The sequence below is a fragment of the Cololabis saira genome, chromosome 21 (assembly GCF_033807715.1).
Source record: "Cololabis saira isolate AMF1-May2022 chromosome 21, fColSai1.1, whole genome shotgun sequence".
Lineage (NCBI taxonomy): Eukaryota > Metazoa > Chordata > Actinopteri > Beloniformes > Belonidae > Cololabis > Cololabis saira.
The window spans coordinates 2,805,232-2,830,518 of NC_084607.1; positions in this window are offsets into that span (position 1 = coordinate 2,805,232).

The following is a 25,287-nucleotide window of genomic DNA, read 5'->3' on the forward strand; positions in this document are numbered from 1 at the left end:
ACCAAGCACTTTTTTATCATGTGAATGTATGTTTTTTTTATATATAATGACAGCAATGGTGCTGTCGGTTTACTTTAGGTTGCGGCATCTTTAAAAGTGCACAATAAAATGTAACACTGCATTTGAAACAGCACATTGTGATAATTCATTAATCTATTATGAAATACGTATTACTAATACACTGAAATGTAGTAGAAATGTAAAAATTCGGTTAGCGTGTCGATAAACGATGTGCGCTCCTAAAATTTCTGATTGTGCCCCTAAAAATTTTCAGTTAGGGGCCACTGTGCTCCTAGTGGAAAAAGTTAGTCTGGAGCCCTGTTGCTTCTGGACAGACATATGGAACAGGTTTGGATCCGTTGCGACAAATGACGAATAGTTGCGAGCAATGAGGAATAGGTTGGTTTTCTACATTTATTTCTGCAGAAGACACAAAAACACATTAATAAGTCTTCCAGACCCTCTTTTTACTCCTTCTGCTCCCCTCATCAGAGCAACGCAGCACTGTGTAAATTAATTGATTTTCCTCTACAATGCAGAGAAATACACTCCTACATTTTCTCAAACAAAAGCTACCAAAACAGATAGGAAAATAAAAATGCCAACATAAATGGATAATTTCTTAAAGAAAATCTGTTAAGAAACGCAGCAGCAGTTCCCAACGCAACTTACCCTCATCAGAGCAACGCAGCACTGTGAGGAGCTGACATATTTATGATATTTGTATATTCAGAAATTATCCATTCATGTTGGCATTTTTGGCAAATGTTGTATACTTTAAATGCCACTGACATTACGTGGCTGTTTTGTGTTGTTTTGGTGATTAATATGCTTTTTGTGGATGTTTTTGTTTTCGCGCCTTTTTGTATAGGAGGTGGCGGTGGGTTAAACCAGCAGGTGGTGGTGTGGACTAGACGTTTGTTCAGGGAGCAGAAGGAGTAAAAAGAGGGTCCAGAAGACTTATTAATGTGCTTTTGTGTCTTCTACAGAAATAAATGTAGCAAAACAAACGTATGACTCGTCATTTGTCCCAACGGATCCAAACCTGTTCCACTGGGGCCGTGACCCTTTGGATCTTCAGATCAGCTTGATGCTCATCGCCGCGGATGCTGTGCTGCTGTCCTGATCTGCGTTTCAGGATTATTGGATGGTCAGGTTTTGATGGACTGTAAATTTTGGTGTACTGCTATGGCCTTATTTATTTTATTTCTTGCATTTGTGACTTTGCTTTCTGTGTTAACTGTTTCTGTGGGAAAAAAAAAACAAACAAAAAACCAACGCAAGTGCTTTTGATGGTTGATAACAGCAGCTAAAGTAAATATGGATGGGTTTAATACTTTTAAATGCAGTTTTAAACACAATTTGAAAACAAAAATGATTAAAGTGGGTTTTCCAACTCGGTTACACACACACAACTGGATTTCTCTTAAAATTAATAATGTTCCACCTTTTGAATTAATCCATATTATTTTCTTCATGGGTGATTTGGAATTTTCTGTTTCTGATATTATTAATATAATTTTGTTAGTGGGTAAGTACCATATTCATTGTGCCAAATGGAGAAATTGTAAACCCTCCTTTCTGGGTTTTATTGATGATTTTAAGATTTTTTTCACATGTCTCAAAAGAGTAGAAAACAAAAATGCAAGTAAAATAAGTCTAAACATTGTTCGTTATTTGTTATTCTAATTTAATATTTAATCTCCTTTTCTATGCTCCATTATGTGAATTTAAATTGTTAATTTATTTATTTTATTCATATGCACCTTTTAATTCTTAGAGCGACTTGTTTTTTTGTTTTTTGTATTCCTTACAAGAATCCCCATTTTTTATTTTTATTTTCCCTTCTTTTCATATTGCATTTAAATTGATATTTGTCCATTATCCTCTTTCAGAGTTTGTATATTTTCAATAAAGTTTTGTTCCAAAAAGAAAAGAAAGAAAAAGCTACTGACAATGAACTAAAGTGTTTGGATGATCAGCAGCAACAGAAAGAGCGAGGAGGAGCGGGAACGTGGACCTGAACACTGACCTGCAGACCAGCGGAGGAAGAGTCCGCTTTGGTCCTGCTGCTGGACTCCTGGTCCTGGTTCTGACCCCGGTCCTGGACCCGGTCCTGGTCCTGGATCTGACCCCGGTCCTGGACCCGGTCCTGGTCCTGGATCTGACCCCGGTCCTGGACCCGGTCCTGGTCCTGGATCTGACCCCGGTCCTGGACCCGGTCCTGGTCCTGGACCCGGCCCTGGTCCTGGAGCCGGTCCTGGACCCGGTCCTGGTCCTGGATCTGACCCCGGTCCTGGTCCTGGACCCGGCCCTGGTCCTGGACCCGGTCCTGGTCCTGGATCTGACCCCGGTCCTGGACCCGGTCCTGGTCCTGGATCTGACCCCGGTCCTGGATCTGGTCCTGGTTCTGACCCCGGTCCTGGATCTGGTCCTGGTTCTGACCCCGGTCCTGGATCTGGTCCTGGATCTGGTCCTGGATCTGGTCCTGGATCTGGTCCTGGATCTGGTCCTGGATCTGGTCCATCTCCTCCAAACACGAGTGTTTCCTGCTGGGAAAATATTAAAGTGCAAACTTCAAGCTATAATCAACAATATTAAAATAATAAAAGGCTTGCAATATTTCAGTTGATTTGTAAAGAATCCAGAATGTTTGACATTTTTGTTTTTTTTAATTGCATTACAGAAAATAAAGAACTTGTAATTTTCTGAGCCAGTCCTGTATTTCTGTTTCCTGTTTGTCATGTTGTTGTTTCCAGTCTTTGTTTCCAGAGTCTTTGCATGTGTGCACTTTTACGGAGCTGCTGCCTAATCTCATTGTAGCAGTCTAATGATAATAAAGGCTTTCTATTTCTCTTCTATTTCTATTGTTGTAGAGAAGCATCAGTGCAGCTCTGATTGATGCAGCTCTATACTGGTCTCCTCTTTGTGTCCTCCAGGACAAAACAACGGATGAACCACCTCAAAAGTCACACTGTGGAGTCAAACTTGAGTTTAGCACGATCTGCTCACGTGGAATGAACAGAAACCAAACTCTCTCAGCTTGATCCAGCCTAGCGTTAGCCTAGCCGTTAGCCGTTAGCCTAGATCCCCGTTATCGTTTCATCCCGCTCCCACCTTTGGAGACGACACAGTCTGTATGATCAAAAAGATCTTCTTCTTCTTCTTCTTCTTCTTCTTCAGGTTTATTGGCGGCTGGCATCCAGTTCTCCGGTGCATTACCGCCCTCTTCTGGATCATTCTCATGGTCCAGCCTACTGACACTGATTCATACCCTCATTCTCTGTTTGACTATATTCTTTCAAATAATCTAGTGTCTCTCAAAAACTCAAGCAATGCCTTCACATGTTTCCTATTCTTCATTCCTAATATACTTTTAATATTAATTTCCTGTTCTTCCAATTCTATCAGTTTATTATTCATAGTTTCCCTTTCCATCTTATATCTCCCACAACTCAGTAAAACATGCTCTATAGTCTCATCCTCTTGACACTCTTCACACAAACCATTCTGATGTTTCCCTACAACCTTCAAGTTTTTGTTTAGGGCACTATGCCCTAATCTTAGCCTTGTCAATATGATTTCTTCTCTTCTTTTCCCACTACCCACCCTTTTAACTCTAGTGCTCTCTTGAATACTATACAGATGCCTTCCTTTGACCTCATTGCTCCATTTTTCTTGCCACATTAAATTCACTTTTTCCCAGATCACACTTTTAGCTTCAGACTTGCTAATATTCACATTCATTTCTACCACCGTTTTCTGTATTGCCTTCTTGGCCATCCTGTCTGCCATCTCATTTCCCTTAACTCCAACATGAGCAGGGACCCATAAAAACTTAATGTCACTTCCCTTTAAAACTGATCTTGTGGCTGACTGAAGGACCTCATACAGCAGACCTTGACGACTCTTTGAATGAGACGATCTCATACTAGTTAAAACTGCAGATGAATCTGTACAAATCACTATTTTTTTAACTTGACTCTTTTCCACCCATTTTAAAGCTATAAGCACACCCAGCATCTCTACTGTGTAGACTGCTAAATGGTCTGAAGTTCTTCTATTCATTTCTATGCTCTTTGAAGGAACAACTACTCCAAAACCAGTCACTCCAGTCTCCGGTTGTTTAGCTCCATCCGTATACATTTCAATAAAATCACTGTACTCTGTTTTTAAATACTGAGTTGCTGCATTTGCCAGATCAATCCCTTGTCTCTTTCCCTTTAATTCCAACAAATGCCAGTCTACATATGGCCATATCATCCTCCATGGGGGCATTAATGGATATACCACAGTTGGACTTAACTTCATCTCCCCAACACCAAGCTCTTTAGCAATGTCATTCCCCACCCTACCAAAGTTATCTTTCTTACTTTTTCCAAACTCCCAGCACTCCTTTAAAACTCGTTTTGTAGGGTGAGACTCACCATGTCCCTGTAACGATGCCCAATAATTGCTCATCAACTGTTTTCTTCTTAATGCTAATGGCATTTCTTCCAGTTCTACTTGTAGTGCACATACTGGAGTTGTTCGATCAAAAAGATTGATTCCTGCTCACCTTATCAGTAAAAGTCCAGAGCTCAAAACCTCCCAAGAGTCCCGTGATCGGGGCCGCAAAACGGGACTAGTTTCTTCTGAGCGGAGGAAGATTTTGGTCCGCGGGTCGAGGCGCGGTCGTCACGTGATCCCGCTGCTCCAATAGGATGCACGTTGCTAGACGAATGTGACATGGAAACCACATTTCCCAGCATGCCACAGTAGTCAGGAGCATGCGCAGTAGCCCCGCGGCAGTCGAACGCAGGAAACACTCGAGTGGTGGACACGAGTTTGGAGGAGATGGACCAGATCCAGATCCAGATCCAGGACCAGATCCAGATCCAGGACCAGATCCAGGACCAGGACCAGATCCAGGACCAGATCCAGGACCAGATCCAGGACCGGGGTCAGAACCAGGACCAGGAGTCCAGCAGCAGGACCAAAGCGGACTCTTCCTCCGCTGGTCTGCAGGTCAGTGTTCAGGTCCACGTTCCCGCTCCTCCTCGCTCTTTCTGTTGCTGCTGATCATCCAAACACTTTAGTTCATTGTCAGTAGCTTTTTCTTTCTTTTCTTTTTGGAACAAAACTTTATTGAAAATATACAAACTCTCAAAGAGGATAATGGACAAATATCAATTTAAATGCAACATGAAAAGAAAGGAAAATAAAAATAAAAAATGGGGATTCTTGTAAGGAATACAAAAAACAAAAAAACAAGTCGCTCTAAGAATTAAAAGGTGCATATGAATAACAAAATAAATTAACAATTTAAATTCACATAATGGAGCATAGAAAAGGAGAGGAATTATTCAATTAGAATAACAAATAACGAGCAATGTGTAGACTTATTTTAATCTGGGCATACACTGTGTGATATTTTAAATGGTTTGATTCAGCCCCATCTCACAAAAGAGTTCAAAAGTTCACAGCCCACGATTTATGGTCTCACACTGTACGACCCGATGCTCTGATGCTCCGTCTGCTCACACTATACGATCATAATCCTCCCGTCTGCTCACACTATACGATCATAATCCTCACGTCGGACCTCTGTTACTGGAACTCGAGGCCGGTTTTGGGGCAGGGGTGGGCTGTGTCTAGTGCTGGGCGGTATACCGGTTCATACCGAATACCGGTGTTTATTTTTCTTATGATATTAATTTTTCATATACCGGTGAGTAGTAGGGGTGGGCAAAAATATCGACATGGCAATATATCGCGATACATTTCCAGCCGATTCAATATCGATATTCAAAATTTGAATATCGATTTATTTTTTTTTATCCCCGATTTTTTTCCCATTCTATCACCCAGTGCTCCTACCTAAGTGACAGTCCTGGGCATTGCCACTCTCTACCAACCCTGGGAGTTCCTGCACTGAGCTCAGGTTTTATTTCACATTTTATTTCATTTTATAATTTATTTTTTATATAACACAATTGCCTGTCCTTAAAAAATGAAAAATAATGGACAGAGGTTTATTTATTTATGGATTTATATCTATACTGACTGATCACTGTGCCTGTCCTTGGTTTTAGTACCCATCTTTCTTGTGTTTATTATCATTTGCCACATAATTAAAGCAACCTCATACTAAATTTAATGTTAATTTCATATGATGTAAATAATATGAAAAACATATACAAATATGTTGTAACTTTAGCTTGTATAGTTATAATAAAACATTGTTTTGACTCAGTTTGTCCCATGAATTGTCACTATAATCTGATGAACGTGCAACTCAGATTTTAAGATCCATCACTATCATCTGATGTACATATATACAACTTGGATTTTAAGATGTGTAATGCATTTTAAAATTTTTCGGTGAACTATGTAGAATATAATAATCGGGATATCGCATAATCGGGATATCGCAATGTGTATCGTATCGTGGCGCCAAGTATCGTGATGCGTATCGTATCGTGAGGTCCTTCCCAATACCCACCCCTAGTGAGTAGCGTACACAACGTCTGGAACGCTGCGCGGTGCGGCGGAACGTAGCGCCGCTGGACACTGTTTGTGAGGGGACTGTTTAGCGAGTGAGCGGTGAGCAGAGCCGGCATGGAAAAGTCAACAGTGCGTGTCCGCGTGTAACCTACAGTAAATCTACCATGGCCTCAGCGTTAGGGCTCGGCCAAGTGAGGCTTTATAAATATATGGGCTTTATAAATTTATTAAATATATGAGCGCGGAGTCGGCGAGGAGCTGCGCGCGGCGAGGAGTACGAGCCGGGCGGTCAGTGAGTCGCACTGTGAAGCCTGATTTATGGTTCCACGTTAAATCGACGCAGAGCTTTCGCCGTAGGGTACGCCGTAGGTCGCGTAACCCACGGCGTAGGGCCTGCGTTGGTGTAACGCAGAACCATAAATCAGCCTTAAACCACACCTGCAGCCCGTCAGCTCATCAGGAGGAGAGGTTAAAACAGCGGGGCTGCGAGTTGTTCATTGCTGGTTCGTTTTGTTAACTCTGAGAGATTTATTGGTTTGTTTGTTAGTTTGCTGGGGTTTTTTTTCTCTCTGGGATTTTTGAGTTATTTATGAAGAAGTTCTGAGTTCCGTGTGAGCAGTACTCGAGTTGAGGGGTGATGTGATGGCACCCCCCCCCGAAATAAAAACGGTCCAAATCACCCCCCCCTGAAATAAAAACGGTCCAAATCATTCCCCCCCCCGAAATAAAAACGGTCCAAATCATCCCCCCTGTAAAGGCGGGAATATACTCTACGTTGGTGCCTGCGTACCCTGCGTACCCTGCGTACGTGTCTGTTCGGCTCCCTGCGTACCTCGCGTACCACACGACGAGAGCCCGTCATACCGGTGGTGATCGATAGGGGGCAGTAAGCAGAGCAACAGTTGGAAAAGCTACTTATATTAAGTAGCAGAAGTAGTAGCAGCAGCAGCGGTAGCAGATTAGAACAACAAACACTTTTACAGGACAATATTGGATGATTTAGGAGATTATAACATCGTGTGAATGTGTTTGAGTGTGTATGAATGTTGGTGGTGGTCGGAGGGGCCGTTTGGCGCGATATGGCAGCCGCGCTTCTGTCAGTCTGCAGGGCAGCTGTGGCTACAAATGTAGCTACCACCACCGGGGAGAATGTGGATGAATGAATAATGATCTCTGTAAAGCTCTGGGTGCGTTCAAGGAAGCTATATAAAACCACAGCATTGTTATTATTATTATTACTCTTTATTAATTTTTATTACTTATTTATATTACTTTTTTACCCCCTTCCCTGTGTGTGTCTGTGTACTTCTGCTACGTGAGTTTCCCCGTTGAGGGAGTAACAAAGGACTATTTTATCTTATCTTATTATTATTGCTTATTATCAAAAATGGATAGTCTTTCCAGACTAATTTATCCGGCATTCTCCTTACCCATCTCAACAAGAATGACGAAACAATAAATACAGTTAATTTTAAGTTCATATGGGGAAATAGATGTCAATATATAAGAAAGATTAACATGGTAAAAAACTATGAATGTGATCGATTTCAATATTATGAATGGTGTCTTGAAACTGAAATAGTTAAAATCTTTCCTTACAAATAGACATTCCATCTGATCCTAATATGATTCCAAGTCATTCATTCATTAATTCATTAATTTGCAAGTCATTCAATAGTATTTTTATTGAAAAACAGAGTATTTAAAATAAAATAAGTCCCGTCAATTTACTCCCGTCAATTGACTCCGGGAGCCGGGAGGAAGCAGAGCTTCCTCCCGGCTCCCGGCAACGAGGCTCGGCGTGTCCCTCCGCGGTACTCCCGGGGACTCTAGTCCCGCAGCACCAGTGAGTATTTTCACCGGACATTTTGACCGGAGAGATTATAAAATACCGGACTTCGGCATATTTTACCGGACAACAGAAACCCTGAGGGGAAGTTAACCTGCATGGGGAATTTTCTCCAGGGGAGAGCAGCATAATCGTGCCAGCTGGGATCAGACCGGGAACAGCGATACTAGCGGCCAGAGCGAGAACTGCAGGTCGCGTACGCGTTCAGTGTCTTTTTGAGAACGTGCCTGTCGACGCGTCAAATGAACGCAGGATACGCAGGATACGTGTGACGTGACGTCACACGTATCCTGGGTCGCGCGTACGCGTTCTGAACGGCAAGTATATACAGCCCTTAAAACTGCCATCCCTCCTTTCCATCCCTTATGTCATTTCATCAATGAATGTGGTTTTACTGCTATTTCAACATTTAGACTCATCACCAGAAAAATAACACCACAGAAATAACTTGTTTGACCATTTTCACCTGTTTCAAGTAAATTTTCACTTGAAATAAGTAGGAAAATCTGCCAGTGGGACAAGATTTATCTTCTTATTACAAGCAAAAAAATCTTGTTCCACTGGCAGATTTTTCTACTTATTTCAAGTGAAAATCTACCTGAAACAGACTGATTTATTGCTTGTGTAGTTGAAAAATACATGAGAACAGGACCTTGAAAAAAAATAATCGCATATTAAATCACAATCGTAATATTGAGGAAAAAAATCGCAATTAGATTATTTTCAAAAATCGTTCAGCCCTACATTAGAATCATAAGTGCTGCCACCTCATTGTAAACGGCATCATTTTGTGTGGCCCTGCAAACCTGTATTTATACTAGTGTGGACATTAATGTTTTTCTACAATATTTCCTCCTCATGACAGTAAAATAGGCCATTCTAAGCCAATTTACTGCAGCAATTCCTTTCCAAATTATTAGAAAATGTGATTAACACCCAGTTGTGCATGAAAAAAAAAAACGTGATATACCGTGACACCGATATAATTTTGAAAAATACCGTGATATAAATTTTTGGTCATGCCTGTGCCTACACGTGCGTCCTGCCCACCCGATCAAAGGTTATGGGGATCCTTTATTTTTTTTATAATTAAATTTTTTTTATATACATAAAAAAAATCCCAAAATATCTGTACCATTTCTGATTGGGTGGGCACTGCGCATAATTTTTAGACAACAATGAACACAAACCGCAAAAGTTGTGTCTCGTGGAGGCAAAATGATCACTTCTTTGTGTTCAGAACAGCGCAGAGCGCACACTAAAGGCCGATTTAGACCAACGCAGAGCCTACGGCATAGGGTGCGCGGCCTTTTTTTCTGCTATTAAAACATGATTTGTAATGTGAATTTGCAACACTTAAACTACAAATAATAGTTTTTGACGTGACATCAGAGATTGCGCATGCTCTCTGCGAAAGGATGAGTCAAATCGGGTCGTAGCTGCTTCAACTGCGATTCCTTCACGAGGAGCGACCAGGATTTCAAACACGCTTGATTTTTGTGATCGGGAGCTCGTCGTGAGGTGTTAATCTCTCGTCGTTACCCCATGTACACTGCACGACGCACGAGCAACGATTGGGTCAAAATCCGTCCCGATCCAAAAAATAGTCGCACGACTGGAAAATCATCTCAAAACGAGCAGATAATCGCACAGTGTATGCCCGGCTTTACTTGCATTTTTGTTTTCTACTCTTTTGGGACATGAGAAAAAAATCTTAAAATCATCAATAAAACCCCGAAAGGAGGGTTTACAATTTCTCCATTTGGCACAATGAATATGGTTACTTACCCAGTAACAAAATTATATTAATAATATCAGAAACAGAAAATTCCAAATCACCCATGAAGAAAATAATATGGCTTAATTCAAAAGGTGGAACATTATTAACTTTAAGAGAAATTCAATTGTGTGTCTGTCCAGAAACAATGGCAAGGCAAGGCAAGGCAAATTTATTTATATAGCACAATTCAACACAAGGTAATTCAAAGTGCTTTACATTGACATTAAAAGCGGCAAGACATAATAACAAATGGGTAAGAATAAGAAAAGAAGTAAAATAATAAAAAGCACAAGCTGTTAAAAAAAAAAATAAGGGCAGTAGAGTAGAGTACAGCAGGTTTAATTTAAGAGTACACTTCAGTAAACAGTAATGTTTTTAACCCTGATTTTAAAGGAGCTGACAGTTGGAGCAGACCTCAGGTCTACAGGAAGTTTGTTCCACCGGTGAGGAGCAGAATAACTGAACGCTGCCTCACCTTGCTTGGTTCTGGTTCTTGGGACACACAACAAACCAGATCCAGAAGACCTAAGGGGTCTGGGAGCTTCATAGGGAACTAACAGATCAACCATGTATTTTGGTCCAAGACCATTCAGTGCTTTGTAGACCAGCAGTAAGATTTTAAACTCTATCCTTTGACTAACTGGAAGCCAGTGTAGTGATTTCATGACCGGTGTAATATGGTCCAGTTTCCTGGTTTTTGTAAGGACTCTGGCGGTTCTCTGTTTGAAGAGAAGTATTTATTATCTGCAATACATCCGGCGCTATGCAGTTAAAAACTGTTTTAAAAAAGTTTGAAGGCAAAATATCAAGACAGCATGTTGTGGGCTTTAATTTTGAAACTGTTTCCGTTAGGGTTGTATTATCTAATATGCTGAACTGTCCAAGCTTTACTACAAGATAGGAAGGCCAGAGTGTTATCATTCCTGAGGTGGAGCACATTGTTTGTCTTATCTGTAATATTTTGTTTGTGAAAAAGTCAGCAAAGTCATTACAGGTCTTTTTTGATATCAGTTCAAGTGGGATTGAGGCTGCAGGGTTTGTCAGTCTTTCTAGCACAGAAAACAATGAGCGAGTATTATTACTGTTTCTATTGATAATCTCTGAAAAATACGATTGTCTTGCATTCTTCAGTTTCTGGTTATAGTTGTGAAGACTCTCTTTATAACTGTTGTAATATACCTGAAGTTTGTTTTTGCGCCACTTGCGTTCTGCTTGTCTACATATCCTTCTCTGTTCTTTAACCAGTGTGGCGTTTCTCCAGGGTGACTTTTTCCTCCTGGACAGAACTTTGGTCTTAATTGGGGCGATAGAATCAATAACAGCCATAACATTGGAGCTGAAACTGTTAACAAGGTCATCAACTACAACTGAGGACAGGGTTGTTGATGGTGTAAAACCCTGGGTGAATAATGCACAGGTGTTATCATTTATATAACGCTTTCTGATTACCTCTGCTTCACCTTTCATAGGATTGGCAACAGTGGTCATTTTAAACAAAACACAGTAGTGATCAGAGAGAGCAACATCGTTCACCACAACCTCTGAGATATTAAGACCCTTGGAAATAATTAAATCTAAAACATGTCCTCGGTTATGCGTTGAATCTTTGACATGCTGGGAAAGCCCAAAATTATCCAGAATATTTAAAAGTTCTTTAGCACATCCATCTTTGGGATTATCAACATGAATGTTAAAATTACCCACTAAAACAACACAGTCAAAATCCATGCACATAATTGACAGTAGTTTGGCAAACTCATCAAAAAACCTTGCATCATATTTGGGTGGTCTGTAGATGGTCACTAAGAGACAATGAGACAAAGGACATTCATAAAACAAATGATCCAGTGTTTCTTCATCCTTTTTGCAGAAGGAACATTGATCTACCTCAAATTTAAATCTTTTTTTAAGAAATTTTGTCACAGAATAGACCTTATTCATAATTTTAAAATGTACTTCTTTAACTTTAGGCAAAATAGGCCATTTAATAAATTGGGAATACACTTTGTTTAATGTGTTTATATTTACCATGCAAGAATCATGGAACAATCTGGATTTAAAAACATTACAAATAAACTTATTACCACACTTTTTATCAGTCAGAGTACATCCTTCCATTAATAGATTTGGTAATACATTTGAAGCTGTATTATACATCAAAAAGTTCTGAATTAGGTGAATTAATGGTAGAGGAATAACGCTACATATTTAGTTGAATTCTCTATGAGAACAATTGAAATTATATATTTTTGGGAAATCTGTCTAACTTAAAAGAATCCCTTTACTAACCATTAAAGCAGCACTATGTAACTTTTCCACCTTAATATCATATTTCCAGAGTCATTGTGATGGTACATCAACTTCCAACAGGTTTAATGAACCTCTGTCATGGTCTGAGGGGTCTGTATCGCCTCCACTGGCACTATGTAACGCTGAGGAGCATGGTAGGAACCCTGCCACACTAAAAAACTACACATTTTTACGGCTTTGACTTCTTTACGGCATACGTCACTTCCCCCTCCTTCCCGATTCGTAGTCCAGACGAAAGCTGGGCGGGGCATGGAGCGCAGAGCTCAGGAGAAGCTGGTATATATACTGGGAGGAGGCGAAAAAAGAAAGCGGGAGAGTAACAAGCTAAATGCCCGAACAAGAATAAACATTGGCCCGGTGTTCACTCGCTGGGGTGAGCTGAAAGAGGCGGAAGGATGTCCGACAAAAGAGACAGAATTGTTATCTTACAAATGTAAATGTAGATTTCTATGTTCAATAAGAACCAAAATTAGAAAGTGTTCTTTTTCCTGAGAACTGTAAAATTGTGAAGGGTTGATCTGCAAAATATAAGGAATGGGCATTCAGTTATTCACAGGTTATAAAGTATTTTTTTATTTTGTCAGTAAGTATGTTGGACTACTAATTTATGACGAAGTCCCTCTAAAAAACGCGACAGGAAAAAGGTGCAGTAGAACAAAACCAGAGCGTTTGTAGTTTGGGGATCATTATCTGGCTGAAACAGGACAGGGGGGCGGGGGTGACTTCACTAATAAAACCAAGTTGAACTTAGTGATTTTCAACATCGTCATATTATATTGTTTAGCCAAAAATAGATACATTACCTCTTCGCTATCCATCCTGCAAACGACCGCTGAAAACAGAAAAGTCGTTTTGAAAGTCCGTCTCGTCTTATTTCATAGGCTCGGCCGGACGGACCCCGGCGCGAGTTTGGTGTGTGGCAGGGTGGAGGAGCTGCAGCCACTCAGGCTGACGGGACACAGGTGTGGCCCGTCAGCCTCTCCACCCTGCCAACCTTATAAGGGAGAGACAGAAAAGGTCTTGTGGGCTGTGAAGGAGCTGGAAGCACGTTTTTGTTTACCCGCTACCGCTCAGCACAGACGCAGAGATGGTATTGAAGTGAGATGCTGCACTCAGTTGGAAAAACACGCCTGGTGACATTTGCCGACAATGGAATTCATTGTCGACAATTTTGATTATCGGTTTTTGTCGTCAACGCAGACGAATCGTTGCAGCCCTACAGTATTATAAGTTACTTTCCAACTCTCCAGCAGCCCACTCAATGAAAAATAAAACTGTGTCCTGTTGTTGTAACCATAGACACATAAAAGAATATAGTTAACACCATTACATTCAATTGCAACCATTAACCAAATGTCCATTGATATCACATGTGTGATTAGTTACATTCCCAGAAAACCTATTAAACAGGATCATTACTCCAGTGGAATGAGATGTCCCATGACTGTCCCCCCATTGTTGCTTCCAGAAATTAGAATCAGTCTCTAAAGAATGAGTTTCTTGTAAAAAAATAAAATTGATCTTCTGCTCCTTACAAAAAAGAAAAGTTGCCTTGCGATTCACATTGTTTTTTTAATCTCCTTACATTTAAAGAAAAAAAAAGATAACATTCGGCAAATGTCAAGCATGCGCAAAGAAAATGATGCGCAGGAATAAGTGTCTCATGTGTCCTTAACATTTTTCAACATTCAACTTTTTTTTTTTTGTAACAACCCTCAAAATAACTGAACATGAAAAGTCCTCTTGTATCGAGCCTGCTCCTCACATGCTTTTTTAAGCTCGTATTTTTCTTTGTGAAGCTCGTCAACCTTCTTCCGGAGCGTAGCGGTTTCTTCCTTGTTTTCTCTTATGGCCGTTTTATTTGCTTCAAGGCGTTTTTCAAAACTTTTCAGCAGTTCAGTCTGCGTATCCACTTTTCCAGTCAGAGCCATAACTGCATGGAGAATAGCAGCGCTGGTCGCCTCCTCTTCCTCACCGTCCTGTTTCCCCCTATTTTTCATCTTCTCTGCGTGAGGACTTTTATTAGGCGTATGACTCAAACTAAGTTTGCCTCCTTTAGAGGAGTTTACGTCGACCTCAATGTCCTCGATATCGCTGTCCCCACACGCCTCCTGGAGAGCAGTTAAAGAGTAGTCGTGTTCGGACATGTCTGCTCCGGATTCAATTCAATTGTATTTATACAGCGTCTAATACAACAAAAGTTGTCTCTAGGCGCTTTCCAGAGACCCAGAACAGATCTACTCGCAGACAGTCTTCTTAAGTGTCCAAAGAGAAAGCTTTAAGAAGTGTGCTTTTTTTTTTTTGGTAAATTTAAGTGATTAACGATGTCCAAGTGAAAAAGTTTGGGTTGTTGCCAAAAAAATATATATATATTTTCAAGGATTAAATAGTGCCTCTTAAAGGAGCCTGCAAAAATGCTGCCACTCACTCCGCCATCTTAGATCCTCTTCATTGTCAGTAGTTTGAACTGAGCAGCAGAAAACACAAACACGTGACCTTCCCAAGAGACTTTTAAACTTGTCTACGTCCGAATATATAATATAAATGTAGACTGTAGGCAGGGCATTAGTGAATGGGATTCAAATTCAAAAGTATTTTTATTCATGTAATGAGAGAACCTCTGAATAAACGTTTCCATTTGGAGATTAATAACTTTATTCTCATGTTAATGTATTGAATGCAACACAATACTTTTAACGGTCAAGGAATGAACAATAATAATAACTTAGGCTCATCAGTAGTAGTAATAATGAACATATAATTTTAAATTAACATTATCACTCCCTCCAGGAAATAAAGTGGCATAAAATAATCCCTTAAAATTAGGGCTGTCAGCGTTAACGCGTTAATCGCGATTAGATTAATGCAATCCATAATGCGTTATTTTTTTTTAATCGCATTTTAATCGCAAACCTTTTTGTCCCTTCTACTCACCCGTAGTTGACTCTTCTGTAATGATCCAGAAGAGGGCGGTAATGCACCGGAAAAAACTGGATGCCAACCGCCAATAAACCTCAAGAAGAAGAAGACTCCTCTGTAGCGCCCGTTTTATAATACATCCATGGTAGCGCCATGTTTGCTGTTTCCTAAAGTAAACTTCCACCACCACCAACTACAAAGAGACGCCAAACTGAACCACTACCCGTGGATAGAAACAGAAAACGTGTGTTCGCCGAGAAGTGGCTGCATGATGTTACGCGGCGACGCGCACCGTACGTTCGCGCTCCCGCGTATCCTACCCCGTAAGCTCTGCGTTGGTGCAACGCGGAACCATAAATCAGCCAGCGTCCGTCACTGCGTGCAGCAGTTACCTGCAAGACGCTCCTCTGATTATGGCTCAAAGTTTATGAAAACCCCAAATAAAAAATAAATTAGAGAATATTTTATGAAATCAATAAACAATTCCATCATCAAAATTATAACAAATAAAGGTTCAACATATCTTGCTTTGAATGTAATAAGACTAGGTAATATATTAGTTTCACCTTTTAAGTTGAATTATTGAAATAGATTAACTTTTACACCATATTCTAGTTGAACTATTGAAATAAATGAACTTTTACACCATATTCTAGTTGAATTATTGAAATAAATTAACTGTTACACCATATTCTAGTTGAATTATTGAAATAAATTAACTTTGTAAAGGACCATATTGAGCCATTCATCTTTATAAGTGAATAAATATCGTTTTGCCTATAACTTATTCCTGCATCCCTCTTTTATTGATCCGGCGAGACGGGTCACCGCGTTTTTGGAGGCCCAAGTCACATATCCAGGGGCTCCTCTGAGCACCATGACAAAATAATTATGTGCAGCCCTGTCTATATGGCACTTTGTTTAATTTGAAAAACTGTATTTGAAGTAGACAGTGTTTTAAGTTGGTCTACATGGCACTTTTTTGAAAGAAAATACAAAAGGTCAAAAAGGAAATTCTTTCTTTGTGTTCATTTGATTCCCAATTAAGACACAATGGTAAGAAATGATTTACATTATGGGCTTAAAACTGCCTTGAAATGCGAAATAACAGAATTTTAAACATGCAATTCAAAATGCGATTAATCGCGATTAACTTTTGAAATTCTGCGATTAATCGCGATTAAAAAAATTAATCGTTTGACAGCCCTACTTAAAATGTCAGCATGCTTTTATGCAAAATAAAAAATATTTCCTTCGTTACCAAAGTGAATGAATAACCACTTTTATGCTCAAATAATCAATATAAACCAAATACCAATGAATCAATTACAATGATGCCCTTATGTCACGTAAAAAACAGCGGGTTTTGTTATAAGGCTTTACACATTCTCTTGTAGTTTTTTCAGTTCTTATGTCACACTTCAGACACAAACTTTAGTATCTGGCTTATGGACGTCTTCATGAAAAAACTGATGAACATGTGTGTCCTCAATGTTTAACAGTGGCTTATCTGTTTTTCCCGTCTTGATGAGCCGATGGACACGTCGGGCAGGTAGGGAAACTTCAAGCAGGTCCGAGTTTGACTATCACTCCCTCCAGGAAATACACGACACCACGGTTCTTCTTGTTACAGATGGCTTTATTCCTCCACTCTCCTTGTACCACCAACACCATCACCACCATCGCCACCGTCAAACTATTTAAATACATAATAGACAAAATAAACAATATACAACAAACAGAATAAACACAACAGTGGAAGGCTATGAAAATCCTTCTAATTAATCATGCAAATCAATTATGCACGACGCACATGTGAACATAAATAAAACATACCTCGCTGGCTGCACATAACCAGAGGGAAATGAGTCTTCTTCAAAAAACCAAGGAAAAAAAGGGGGTCTCCCGCACACTGTAAGGTCAAGTGCAAAAAACTTTAATAGGGTAAACAAAAAAGCAACGTTTCGGTCCACAGGACCTTTCTCAAGCAGAGATTTTTTCTTCAAAAAACCAAAAATCTTCCGAAAAAAATGTCAGCTTTCTCCTTTAAGCTTTATCCTTTAAACTTTATACTTTAAACTTTAAACTTTCACATAACTTATGCAGCATGACAAGCGCTGCTTCACATCACCTGCTGCATGAGCTTCCGATAAATTAAAGTGTCCCTGCGCAACACAGAGCGTGAAGAAAGGTTCCTACCCATAAATACTAAAAACAATACAATACTGCTGGAAATAAATCCCATATATCTCGCAGAAATAATAAAACAAATAAAATACTGACAAATAATATTTATGGCAGTTAAAAACATGAAACACCTTAAATTGGCTTCAAATCAGATAAAAGCAAATAAACTTCACCTCAATAAATGAAAGTTCCAAATATACAAAATATCCATGCTGGGTTCACTGAGTTAAGCCTGAATTATGGTTCTGCGTCAACCCAACGCAGAGCACACGCCGTCACCGTGACGCCGTCGTGAACCTTCGGTCTTCTCTGTCACTCCATTTCTCCACGGTGCAGTACCCCCTTTGACCGCTAATTTGCGATCTTTTCCTGAATGGTTTATCCGACTTTTTCCGTTCACAGTGAATCAAAGAGATAAGGACAACTATTGTGCCAAACCAAAACAAAAAAAATCACACATAGACGAAGAAAAGAGCGCTGAAAGTTCACCACCGCTTCAAACCGGAAACCGGAAATGCGTTGCTTCCAAGTGAACCAATTACAGCCCTCTCCGTCTGCGTTTGGTCTGCGTCGCCTCGACGCGTAGTTACAATTTTCGGGAGGTGGCGTCGGTGATGGCGTGTGGTCTGCGTCGACGCGAGCGTCGTTTTGACGCAGAACCATAACTCAAGCTTTAGTCCACAAGCACTGAACAAAGGATGCAACACTTAAGCGTCAGTTACAGTTGCCGTTCAGAACGCGTACGCGTGAAGTCACACGTATCCTGCGTTCATTTGGCGCGTCGACAGGCACGTTCTCAAAAAGACACTGAACGCGTACGCGACCTGCAGTTCTCACTCTGGCCGCTAGTATCGCTGTTCCCGGTCTGATCCCAGCTGGCACTGCTGCTCTCTGCTGGAGAAAGTTCCCCATGCAGGTTAACTTCCCCCTTGTTAAAGGAGCTTGAGGCAGGATTTATGAAAAAAATCCGTATGTATTTTAAGTTTTCTAGTAATAATGTCAGATGAAGCGTTCCAAACCCAAAAGAATGATTCCTCTAGTGTATCTCTCCATTGTCTTGAACAGGCTGTGTGCTGCAAAATGTGCCGCAATTCGGTCCCGATTTTCCCGCGCTGGGCTGCGGATGTGACGTCACATGACGCTGCATGTGCGTTCTCCCCGTTCTCCCGTGCCGTCTTCACTGTTGGCTGCAGTACCCCCAGCGGCCGTCGTGGTGAAGGGTGGCACTAGAGAGTCTCATTTCTTAAAAGGAGCCTCAAGCTCTTTTAACTCACTTTAATTTTACACCAGAATGTCTTTTTTATTATTGAAAGATAGATACAAACAAACAAAGCACATAAAATTCATATCAGAATTACAAACTTTTGCCTTGGGTTGAACAACATCAGTATTACAAAATATACACTGAGAATCTAATTATTGTACAACATAAAAAAAATTAAAAAAAAATAACTCACAAGGGCCATCTTATATTAAATCATATCTTTCAAGTAAAGAAAACAGTTTAAGGGTTTTCTTTTCTTTAACAAGACTCAAGGACTTACTCAAGAGCTTTAGCTCATTTCTCCAATGGGTCAAACATGGTTTGGTCTTAAAAAAATCTACATTTGTGAATGAAGAACTTTCCCAATAACACCAAATTATTAAGGACAAAGTCCAAATTCTTGTCTTCAACAAAATAATATTATTCTAGTCTATTCCACCCATTTTTTGGAAAATCATATTAGGAACAATAAACCAGATGGAATGTCTATTTGTAAGGAAAGATTTTAACTATTTCAGTTTCAAGACACCATTCATAATATTGAAATCGATCACATTCAACATCATCATAGTTTTGTCACCATGTCAATCTTTCTTATATATTGACATCTATTTCCCCATATGAACTTAAAATTAACTGTATTTATTGTTTCATCATTCTTGTTGAGATGGGTAAGGAGAATGCCGGATAAATTAGTCTGCACAGACTATCCATTTTTGATAATAAGACTGAAATATCCCTTTGCAGCCACCTGAATTGACTTACACTTGTCCACATTGTTCCAAATATTCATCTTTTCAATTGCTGTTTTGTCCTTAGAGATAAAAATCCCCAAATATATGACCTTCTGTTTTATCTTTATATTATACAGGGATTATAACTAAAGCAATAATAATAAGATAAGATAAAATAGTCCTTTATTACTCCCTTAATGGGGAAACTCACGTAACAGCAGTACACACACACACACACACACACACACATACACACACACACACACACACACACACACACACACACACACACACACACACACACACACACACACACAGGGAAGGAGGTAAAAAAGTAATAATAAATAAGTAATAAAAATGAATAAAGAGTAGTAATAATAATAATAATAATATTAATAATGGTTTTATGTAGCTTCCTTCAAGGCACCCAGAGCTTTACAGAGATCATTATTCATTCATCCACATTCTCCCCGGTGGTGGTAGCTACATTTGTAGCCACAGCTGCCCTGCAGACTGACGGAAGCGCCTTTAAGACAGCCCAGTTTTCAGGCCGTGTCCTTGTGGTGCTGCAGTGGTTCCCAAACTTTTTTGCCAGGTCTTTTGTACATAACAGAACTTTTGAGCCCCGACACACACACACACACGCACACACACACACACACACACACACACACACACACACACACACCAGCAATTTATTTCATATATTAAACATATGTGCTAAAAAATTGTCCATCTCTGTAAAAATAGATTTTCAACCTGACCAGCTCACAGAGATTGAAACAACAACAATACAAACAACGGCCAAAATCTGAACATTTGCTCTGCAAAAATGACACCATTAATCCCCACATCTTTTCAGTGGAATTTCTATAAACAATTTATGATTTTGTTTTGAGGATGGGTAGCTTTACCCCTTCACACTTTTGTTTTGACATATTGAGATGTTTTATCTGAATATTTCTGGCTGTCAAGAGCCATTGATAACAGAACATGCTTAACATAGCACTCAGACATAAAACTCTTCATTGTTTCACTGCGACCATGACGGACAGCACTTGACTGGAACTGAAAAATGATTTGTCAGGTCAACAGGATCTAAGTCTTTTTCTCTTTCCTTACAGAAACATAAAGCCAAAGAGAGAAAAAATAGGAGGGATAAAGTCCTCACCACTTCACCAGGTCTGAAGCTCCGGAAGAGGATTCATACTGAAGAGAAGCTGTACACCTGTGATCAGTGTGGGACAGCTTTTACCCGACAAGATCATCTAAGGCGTCATCAGCGTATTCACACTGGAGAAAAGCCGTACAAATGTGATCAGTGTGGGCGAGCTTTTACCACGTCAAGTATTTTAAGGTGTCATCGGCGTATCCACACTGGGGATAAGCCTTACAGATGTGATCAGTGTGGGGCAGCTTTTACCGAACAAGGTCATCTAAGGAGTCATCAGCATATTCACACTGGGGATAAGCCGTTCAAATGTGATCAGTGTGGGGCAGCTTTTACCCAACAAGGTAGTCTAAGGAGTCATCAGCGTATTCACATTGGATTTAAGCCTTACAGATGTGATCAGTGTGAGGCAGCTTTTACCAAGTCAGGTAATCTAAGGAGTCATCAGCGTATTCACACTGGGGATAAGCCTTACAGATGTGATCAGTGTGGGGCAGCTTTTACCGAACAAGGTCATCTAAGGCGTCATCAGCGTATTCACACTGGGGATAAGCCTTACAGATGTGATCAGTGTGAGGCAGCTTTTACCCAACAAGATCGTCTAAGGTGTCATCAGCGTATTCACACTGGATTTAAGCCTTACAGATGTGATCAGTGTGGGGCAGCTTTTACCCAACAAGGTAGTCTAAGGCGTCATCAGTGTATTCACACCAGATAAAAAAATTGTCTGTGATCAGTGTGGGGAAGCTTTTACTCGGAGAGTTCAGTTAAAGGTACTAATTTAGACATGTTATGATGTTCTGAGAAAAAAAGAAATCTGGAGTTTTGTTTTCAGTTTCAACTGAAAAATGTGTTTATCTCAAATTTTATTTTTCACCAGTTTATGTTCCATTGTTACATCATTTAAATAAAAAAAGTTCTTTGTTTGCCTGCTGGATTTCAGTTTCCTGGGGGGTATTCCAAGAAGGAGGTTTAGTGGCTAAACTGGGTATGTTAACCCAGGGTAAATGGTAAACCTGGGATTTCCGTTCCAAAATGGTCAGGTTAAGTACGTCAGGTTTTGTTCAGATAACCCAGTTATGTTCGGGGTTTTAAGCACATATCACGTGCTTTGGCAGATGAATTGGTGTGGTGGAGGACTTGCTGCTCCATTTTTCAACCCTCGATAGATGATGTCTTTATAGATTCACCGGGAACTCGCACAACTCTGGGTTAACCAACTCTGGGTTAGTTGAGTTAATTCATAACTGGTGTGTTGGAACCAACTGAGCGGGTTTAGTCGTCATGGGTTCAACTAACCTCAAGATGAGACTTTAACTCAGTATTTGTTAAACCTCCTTCTTGGAATACCCCCCTGCTCACTGCAAACTCACAACAAGACATCAGTGTCAGAATATTAGAAAAGAGTCACACAGTAGTGTGTTTTTCATGTGGTTTTTATCAACATATATGTGCTATTCGTACTGGATTTAAATTACCTTTGGACCTGCAATAATTCCAAAATGACACCATTACATCTGTATTTTATGAGAGGCCGTTTAGGAAATAATTCATATTAGCTCTCACATTCATTTCAATTCAATTTTATTTATATAGCGTCTAATACAACAGATGTTGTCTCTAGACGCTTTCCAGAGATCCAGAACATGAACATAAACATAAACCCCCGAGCAATTATTACATAAACAATGGCAGGTAAAAACTCCCATAGTGGGAGAAAAGCCTTAAGCCAAACAGTGGCAAGGAAAAACTTTAGGAGGGAAGAAACGTTGAGCAGGACAAGGCTCATAATGGGGGACCCTCCTGCCAAAGGCCAGACTGGGGGAGTCGGGGACGTCAGCAGCCCACAGCAGGCAGGTGGAAGCAGCAACGGGATGACCGGGGATGGCGGGGGGCGGGACCGCAGGCCAGAACTCAGCTACCAAGGCTTCATCCTGCAAACATGCACAAAAGAGAAAAAAAGGGGGGCCGGCACAAGAAACTACAGGAACGATGGACAAAAATGATAGCTATGAGACATTTATAATAAATAAAAATGGAAATGGAGAAGAGAGGAAGGGAAAAGGAGAGGAGAAGAAGGGTGAGGGGCACCGCCCAGCGGATCATGTCGGTCCCCCCTGCAGCATAAGCCTATAGCAGCATATCTACCACCAAGCTATATTTGAGACTAACTATTATAGTCTTGTTCTATAGCTGCAACTATGACTACTGACTCTAACACACTAGAGTTTACACTACCTAGAGATTTACCAACACCAGCTAGAGGTTTACTAAACACTAACTATAGGCTTTACTAAACAGAAAGGTTTTAAGTTTAGTTTTAAAGGTGGAGGTGGTGTCAGCCTCCTTAACCCAGATTGGAAGTTGGTTCCATAGTAATGGTGTCTGATAGCAGAACGCCCGCCCTCCAAATCTACATTTAGATACTCTAGGAACTACGAGTAAACCTGCACTCTGAGAGTGGAGAGCTCTGCCAGGAACATAAGGCACTATCAGGTCTTGTAAATACTGTGGAGCTAAGCCATTTTGGGCTTTATATGCAAGTAATAAAATTTTAAATTGGATTCTGAATTTTACAGGTAGCCAATGGAGCGACGCTAACACTGGAGAGGCGTGGTCTCTCCTGCTGATTCTTGTCAGTACTCGTGCTGCTGCATTTTGGATCAGCTGGAGCCTATTCAGCAAATTACTTGGACATCCTGCTAACAACACATTACAGTAATCCAGTCTAGAAGATACAAACGCATGAACTAGTTTTTCTGCATCACTCTGCGAGAGGATTTTCCTAATTTTTGCAATATTACGGAGATGGAAAAACGCTATTTTACAAACCTGATTAACATATGGTTTAAACGACAAATCCTGATCGAAAACACCAAGGTTTCTCACAGTTGCACTGGAAGCCATCGCAACACCATCTAATCCCTTCCTAAGATGCTCTGGACCAAGAATGATAACCTCTGTTTTATCTGAATTTAGAAGCAAGAAATTTCTGGACATCCAGTCCTTGATGTCCCTAAGACATGCCTGAAGTTTAACTAACGGTTCTGTTTCATCCGGCTTCATAGACAAATAGAGCTGCGTATCATCAGCATAGCATTGAAAGTGTATGCCGTGATTCTGGATTATACTTCCCAATGGCTGCATGTATAAACTGAACAAGATTGGCCCTAGCACTGAACCCTGCGGAACACCATAACAGACCCTTGACTGTTCGGAAGAAACCTCATGTACATGAACAAACTGGAACCTGTCAGATAGATATGATTTAAACCAACGTAGAGCTGTCCCTTTAATCCAAACAACATGCTCTAACCTGTGCAGTAAAATGCCATGATCTATAGTGTCAAAAGCAGCACTGAGGTCCAGTAGAACCAGTATGGACACTAATCCCTTATCTGAGGCCATAAGGAGGTCATTCGTGACTCGAACCAGTGCTGTCTCTGTGCTATGATGCATTCTGAACCCTGACTGAAAGACTTCAAACAGATCATTTCTATACAAATAGTTACATAACTGGCTTGAAACTGCCTTTTCCAGAATTTTAGATACAAATGGAATTTTGGAAATTGGCCTTTAATTAGCTAAGGTGTCTGGGTCAAGAGAAGGTTTTTTAAGTAAAGGGTTAATTACTGCCACTTTGAAAACCTGTGGTACATATCTTAAGTTTAGGGATAGGTTAATTTGGTCCAGTATTGTCGTACCAATAAGAGAAAAAACATTTTTGAATAGTCGAGTCGGGATGGGGTCTAACATACATGTGGTTGACTTAGCTCTATTGACGAGTGAGGTCAGCTCAGGGAGGTCTATAGCAGGGGTTCTTAACCTTTATGACCTTGGGGCCCAATATTTTCAGAACAGAGTGGCCCAGGGCCCATTAAATATTAAAATTGTATAGCAGGGGTCTTCAACTAACTTTAAAAGGTCCATTTAGAGAAGATTTACTCAAGCGAAGGTCCAGAACATCATAATATATATATATATATATATATATTGAATTACACATACTGTATTTTTCTCTCTTAAAAATAAAATTGATTTTATTTTATTTTTCAAATGCTATCTTAGTTTATTTCTCTACCAGCAGTTTGAATTTCCCCTTTCTTTGTTAATTTTCAAAATTTTTATAATGAATATAAACACATCTTAGCAATTGAACAGTTTTGCAGTTTGTCTTTCTTCTCCTTAATCGTATGCCCCCACTTTCTGTCGTTCAGTGAGAGAACTGACCTCTAATTTCTCCTGCCAGAACTTAAATCTGGGCTGGATGGTGTCAGGTTCTCATACACATGAGAAGGTGCTCATATTTAGTTTTAATTATGTTCATTGTGGAAAAAGCTGCCTCACAGCTGTATCTGGACTCAACCATGGGTGTGTTAAGATGGCCAGCTTATTTTCTGTGACTTCAGTTCAGACTTGAGTGGATATGTTTGATGAAAAACTTTGTGTTTTGTTTCAGTGGCGTTTCACTTTCGCCGCACACACACACACACACACACACACACACACACACACACACACACACACACACACACACACACACACACACACGTGTGCATATTTAAAAATAGAGCGGAAACAAAACTC